General features: G+C 41.8%; 1 protein-coding gene across 5 annotated transcripts in view; it reads right to left on the bottom strand.

Annotated features, from left to right (window-relative positions):
• LOC116401509 (adhesion G-protein coupled receptor G6-like) overlaps positions 1 to 7075 on the bottom strand; it is a 23320-nt gene that overhangs the window by 10083 nt on the left and 6162 nt on the right. The gene's annotated exons all lie outside the window — the stretch shown is intronic.

Below are 7075 nucleotides of genomic sequence, written 5' to 3'. Positions count from 1 at the left end.
GGTGGACACTAGAGAGAATGCAGCTTTAACACATGAAGCTTTGACTTAAAGTTCACCGCTGCAGCTGTATCAAATGTGCACATTATATAGTTTATATAACAACATATGATCGTCCATCATCCATCCTGTTCAGGATTGTGGTGGATTTTCCCAGCATGCATTGGACAAGGGCTGGATAAATCGCCAGTCTAGTTTTATAATAATCTATCCAAACGTTTGCCGGGTGAACACGAATCTCTAAAAACTTTCTCAGAGAGTTTTCTCTGGTCTCTAATAAGTCAGACTGTGGGTTGCGGTGGGACACAGATTGTCTGTCTCACAGACTGTGCGCTCACAGCCGCCAGAAACCGAGCGCTCCTCGAGTACTTCGGCCGTTGGAAACGTAGTCGCGTGAGCCCGGCAGCTCCGGCTCACACATGCTGTATGTTCACAGGCCTTCAGAGGGGAGTGGGAGAACAGGCCGGCAGTGAAAGCAGAGACTTTGTTGAGTGACACACACACACACACACACACACACACACACACACACACACAGTGATCAGCAGAGTGAAGAAGCAGGAATTCAGTAATGGTGGACGGCGTGTGGTTCAGAGGAGGTGAGGAGAGCTGAGGATTGTGCACCGTCACAATCTACCTTCTTCCTCCACCTGTTGCTCTTCTCCTCTTTCTCCTTTCACTCCCTCTCTTTTTCAAACACTCTCCTCCCTCTTGTTTCTCCCTGTTCCTCCTTTCCTCTTTCTCTCCTTGTTCCCTCCGTCCTACTCTCTGCTATCTTCCTCTGAGCAGCATGTCATGAATAAAAGAGGTGAACGCTGCTTTGTGCTGCTCCTCAGCAGGAGGAGAGAGTGTTGGTCAGGATGGATGGAGATGAAGAGAACCACCACTAATAATGAGCCGTAATTAGTCTATTCATTCGGTGTCAGGCAGAGGACTAAACTGTAGTCATTACTGTCAAAACGGCTGTTTTATCTGTGAGGAGAGAAGCACACATGTCCATGTTTCTACAGATTTGTCTAATCATCCATTCAGCCCTATGAACTTGAGGAAGGGAAGTGAGAGGCTCAAATGACAGAAAGATTAAATCATTTCCCTCTTCAGTGTAAATAAAAACATTCCTTCTCTGTGCATCTCCATCACGGTGTCACCGCGGCGACAGCAGCAGCTGAGCTGTGATTAATCTAATGACTCAATATCATAACTGGAACATCATGTTTATCATCTGCAGCGAGAGAATCTGTTACTGTCACTTATTCAAGGTTTGTGAATGTGGTTCAGAAATATTCTGCAGCATTTTTATACACACCGATGGTTGACACTTGCAATAACACTGCGGCGTTCTCACCAACATGCAGCGTATTGAGCTTTTCCATCTGCTGCTGCTTGCACACAGCGTCTGTTTGGTTCTCTTAGTGGGAAACATATGTGGTTGTGAGCTGGCAAAGACACCAGGGAATTAGATTCTCTCTTTGTGGTCTGGCAAGGTCCGGGAGGAATTAAAGGGACGCTCTCTTCCACCGTTGGTTGATTTGAGTGGCCGGATTCAGTCTAACATCGAACACATCTGAGAATACATTTTGCAGGTTTAGAGAAGCTCTTTAGTCGCGCCTCACGGTTGCATTGGTGGACAGAAGTAATGCTTTTTGTTGTTCAGATGTGTTCGACAGTTAAATGTTTATGCCATTTGTAAAAATCTTAAAATGTGCTGTGTTCATTCATCTGTGTTCATTCATTCGTCTGTGTGGAAACACAGACGAGCGTGAAATGTACTTGGAGGAAATGTGACGTAGTTGGAAGCTCCGATGTCGGAAGGAACATCTGCAAGTCCATCATTTTAAAGTTGAGCTACAATGACTGATTTAAACAAATATATATATATATATATATATATATATATATATTTATATATATGTTTTTTACGAACAAATGCAACACGAGTACCGCCGCTTGGTCAGCGGCCCGACTCTTCAAACTATGAGGATGTTTGGTACGTAAAACAAATGTGTTGGTTACATAACTGGTGTTAGTAAAGTACAGAAGTTACGCAACAACAATGCAGTAAAATAAGTTGACTTTCACATGAGAAGTGTCGATTACTACTTCCTTAAAAAGTATTAACATTACTATAACTTGGTATCAAAAGTAATTAGTTATGCTACTCTTTCTACTGCTGTGGGTGCCTTGTTGTGTTGGTATCAGACGTTGAGTGGCAGCGTCGGTATGTGACGAGTCAGGAGTGAGGACGGGTTTCAGAACGTCGTTGTCGGTTCCCTGTTTCCAAACGACACTCAATGTTGGATTGTTTGAGCCACGAACGTTCTTACACTGCAGCGACGCATGAGGAGACGCTCGTTAGTCTCGTTTTGGAAACGCAAAGACAAATGATATGTTTTGTCATTTAATTTAAAAGGATCTTCGGGTTAAGAGTTAAGAGGAAATAAAACCCAAACACCTGTATCCATCCACACTGATGAGCTTCAACAATCAGACCACATTAACAGGATGAAGATCATCACGACGTTGAACGGGTTCTGGTAACTGCTCGCTTGCAATTAAACTGAGGAATGAGGAAACATTCTTAATAAACAAATCATGTTTATTTTGTATATTATGTGTTCTAAAGCATGATTATTCATTTCATGGTTTTAGGTTTGTCAAAGAAAACCACCGAGTGTTTGAGCTCAAACCTGTCAGCAGGATGTGGAACCTGAGCTCCAGAGGACTCCGCTTGTACCAAAATGAATTCAGGACATTTGGAGATTCAGAGACATTAAAATGTGCCATAATCCTTCATCTGCTAACTATTGTTTTATTGCAGCTCAGCAAAGACCAGATCTGATCATACGTGACATTTATAGAATAAAATACGTATTAAAATGTGTCTCCAGGACTTTAACCGAGCAGCACACAGCAACATCACTGTTTTATTAAACACAGTAAACCAAGTGAAAAACTCAAAGCTGGGAGAGACAAAGAGAGAAACAACACTCTGTCGGCCTGCAGCTATAAAACTTCCATTATTGAAGAATGGAAAATGTCAGAGTTTGTTAGGTCTGAGGCTGTACAGTGACCTCACCTATCTGGTCCTTCCTGGGACTCAGTAGACCTCCATATAAAGACTAGAACACAACATTCCACTCAGACGGTCCCCACAGAGCTGCCCTGTCTCATGGTCCCCTTTGTGTCCGTGCACACTGTGTGTTTGACTGTTCCTTTGGTCCCTGACCCGGATTTGAACCTTCGCCACTGTTCAAACAGAAAACCTGTGAACTGCTGTTGACATGAGATCCTATTTAATCTCTGAGCAGCAGACGTCTGTGAATGTAGAGTCAATATTTCACCTTTTGTTTTGCCAAACTAATCCTCTGTTTCCTTGTGCTGCAATTAAACAGTTTCCCCTTCAGGCATCAATTCACTTCATCTCATCTTCATCTGTTTCTAGTTCTGTAGTCACTGCAGCCGTGGATGACTCTGCTGCCGGTGGAACGTCTCGCCATAATTAGGTTTAGAAAATAGTGAAAACTGTTCTTCACAAGATCCCAGAGCCTCGACGACGTCTTCAAAAACACAAAGATATTAAAATGGAAACGCAGAAAATCCTCACATTCCACAAAGTGGAATAAGCGAATATTTTGACATTCCTGCCTAATAAACGGATACGCAGCTTTTATAAAGGATTCATAAGTTCTCAGCCATCACTAAGCAACATATAGTTGAAGAGAACACTGTTAGATATCTTAATAATTTGTCTAATTTGTCCAGCAACACATGTCAATCTCAGCTCGTTTCATGCATAAAACCTTTTCAAAATAAACCTCCGTCTACACAGGAAATACTTGGGCTTACTTAGATGCAGAAGTTACGTGACAAATAAATCAACGTTGACGTCTTGATTCACTTGGGGAACGATCAGCTGTCTCCTGACGGAAAGATTGCTTTTTGTTTGGCCCCCCCCCCCCTTTAGTTACAGCTACATGCAGCCTCCGGGGGGCCAGTGTGTGAAAAGTCTTTGACTGGTTAAGCCTCGGTTATAACTCCAAACGTCGTATCCTTTGGCACATCTAATGCAGGTGCAGCTTCGGGCTTTCTTCGCCACATTTCTTCGTTTGTATCCTCTGGCTCCAATAAATGAATACGTGAATATACGGGTCAGCAAAAACACTGTAAGACGTATCCTCGTCAAGAACAGCCTCTGCAGTACATTCTTTAGGACGCCAATTCCGCAGTTTGCAATACAAGTGAAGTGAACAAGGAAGTTCTGCTTTTAGATTTCTACTTTATTTGAACAATGGAACCCAGAAACAGGGACTAGAATCTGAGCTGAAGCGGTCTGTAGGTCTTCCTGTCTCCAACGACGTCACTTTAATGTCAAATTTCGGCACTGAGTACAAGAAGAACAGATGTAGCAGCAGTAAACTCATCTCTCTGGGTCATTATAGCATTATAGCGAGGGGTTTATTGCTTCAAACTACTACATTTATTATCACATAGACACCCACATAAAAGGTGGTAAAATATCCCTTTATGTTCTTTAAACGTCAATCTTTTGAGTTTGTATTTTTTTAAAAGCTAAACCAAAAAAGATTCTAATTCAATAGACAACTCGGGACAGGATTTAGACCTTATCAGCTCGTCTACCTCGTCAGTTCCAGGTCATAACTGCACAGAGCCGGTCAAGTTATTCTGTTTATTTGATGCTCCCCAGACCTCAGCCTGTCACGGTGACTTCGGGGCCACGTTGCCGCAGAACGAGATCGAGGACGGCCTGGGCACTTTGACAGGACGTCTCTCTCTCTGACTGACACTTCCTCAGCGGTGTTGTGAAAACCTTTCTTTTCACTCGAGTCATCAGAGTCCACTGTGACTGACACGGCACACAACGAGCGGCAACAAGCAGCGTCGCTACGCATCAGAGCATCCGAACCGAGGAGCAACTCCATGTCTTCTGCCAATCGTTGCTCCTGAGCTGACGACCTCCAACACGGCCGTGAGAGCGAGTTTTAGTCCTATTTAGTAGCTGAATATCAGTGAAGATTGGGTTGAAAATAAAACAAGTACAAAACACCTTTTAACACTTCATAGGGAATGTTTTGTTTGCGCACAAACGTACCGAAAAGTCGACCTTTTTCAAAGAGATTATTGCACATTTGAATCCGTGCATCATAGCTCTGTTAGCACAAACCTCCAGGACACACACACACACACACACACAGATACAGTAGCAGGGTGTTAGCAGCACTCACCACTAGTTGGCGCAGCAGTAGTTAAGTGAATGCAATGAGGGTAGCAGACTGTGAAGAGAAGGACAGATTAGTCAGAACAAAGCATCAGAGAAACACAGTAACGTGTTCAGAGACATCACAGTAACGAGAGGTCGAGTAGTTAATGATGGCTGATAACAGGAGACTTGTTAATTACACAGGAAACAGCTGAGGTCTGGCAACAGACAACTACACCACGGATTAATAATGAAGGCACGAGCAGTCATCCAGAGGTCATGAGACGAGCACAACATAAAGGTTGCCTGAAGGTCCAGGAATTAGACGGATCCCCCAAAAAACACATCGTCATACAAACTGAGAACGTTTATTTCTCTCTCGGTAACCTCGTGTTTTCAGGTAGAAAGTAAATATACTGTATTTATACAAGATTATTATATATAACAATGTTATCGAAGCTAACAAAGTCAGGATTTATTAAGGAGGAGTTACATTCCACTTTTAACTATACGTATTGTTTTAGTACTTTTAGAATCAACGGGTTTTATTTCACTTTTATAAGACCAATGACTTGATGAAACAATCTATACCTGCAGGGTTAGGCTCAGTTATACATTATATTTAGACATTTACATCCTAATCATATGTATTTTATCTCATAAGATAAATATTATGTAACTTGTACATATTATCATCAATCTCAAGTATTGTTTTCACTGACAAATTAACAAAAATGTAATGTACAGAAAGTACAAATAATATTAAAAAAAGATATATGAAATAAACGAATAATTCTTTTTGTTCTTCTTTCTTCATCAAACAATCCTGACTCTGACACTGAGTTGATTAAAAGATAAACGAGGAACAGTTTAATGAGTTTTATTATTTAACAACATATTTTACAGTCAAAACCAACATTTGTAACGTTTCTTCTGTTTTTAACTATAACTTTCACCCACTGCAGCTGTGAAAAGGCACAACTGCACTAAAACAAATAATAATGATTGTGTGTTCACCTTTGTTATCACTTTGAAATAAGATTAGTTTGAAAGCAGTTCTCTTAAAGCTGCTCATCACTACGTTCCTGTTTGACTAAACTGTGGTGTTGGACTTCAGATTTTACAGATAGAATATAAAAATATACTGAATGTTTGTATGTTGTTCACATCATCGAAAACCAAACTCAAACTGTTATTTCATGTTTCATCTCATTCTCTTTTGTCTTGTCTTGTTCTAGTAATTCACAGCTTCAGCTGACTTTGTTATTATCGATGTCATGTTGTTTGGATTTGTTTGCATAATTGGATCAGATCATAAAGTGTTTCAGAGCTGACATGAAGGAATTCATTCATACGTTGGTTCACTGCAGCGAACATGACAAGTAGAGTACAGACACGCAGGAGTCAACTCCCCCTCTGTGGGCCTTTTACTGTGTGTGTGTGTGTGTGTGTGTAAGAAAAAGAGAGGGAGTGTGTGTGTGAGAGAGAGAGAGAGAGAGAGAGTGTGTGTGAGAGAGAGTGTGCGTGTGCATAAAAGAGAGTCAGGAAGCTTTGTGCAAAATCATGCATTTTCTTGAAAACCACTGCAGGTCTCCAAGGCATACAAGCATGCACTAGCACACACACTCACTAACCCACTGACACACACACTAGCACACACACGGAGAGGCCCGTTCTCCAGCGGGTACATACAGCGTTGGCAGGAATTTCAGTGAAACCGCTGTGGTTAACCTCCACACACACTACACACTCATTTACAGCTTTAAAGAAGAGGCAGAGTACCACTCAGTGGACGCACACACACACTCTCTCTCACACACACACACACACACACACACACACACACACACACACACACAC

This window comes from Anarrhichthys ocellatus, unplaced genomic scaffold (genome assembly GCF_004355925.1).
Source record: "Anarrhichthys ocellatus isolate YVR2014 unplaced genomic scaffold, GSC_Weel_1.0 scaffold492, whole genome shotgun sequence".
In the NCBI taxonomy this organism is placed as follows: Eukaryota; Metazoa; Chordata; class Actinopteri; order Perciformes; family Anarhichadidae; genus Anarrhichthys; species Anarrhichthys ocellatus.
This window is presented reverse-complemented; position numbering and strand designations above follow the sequence as displayed.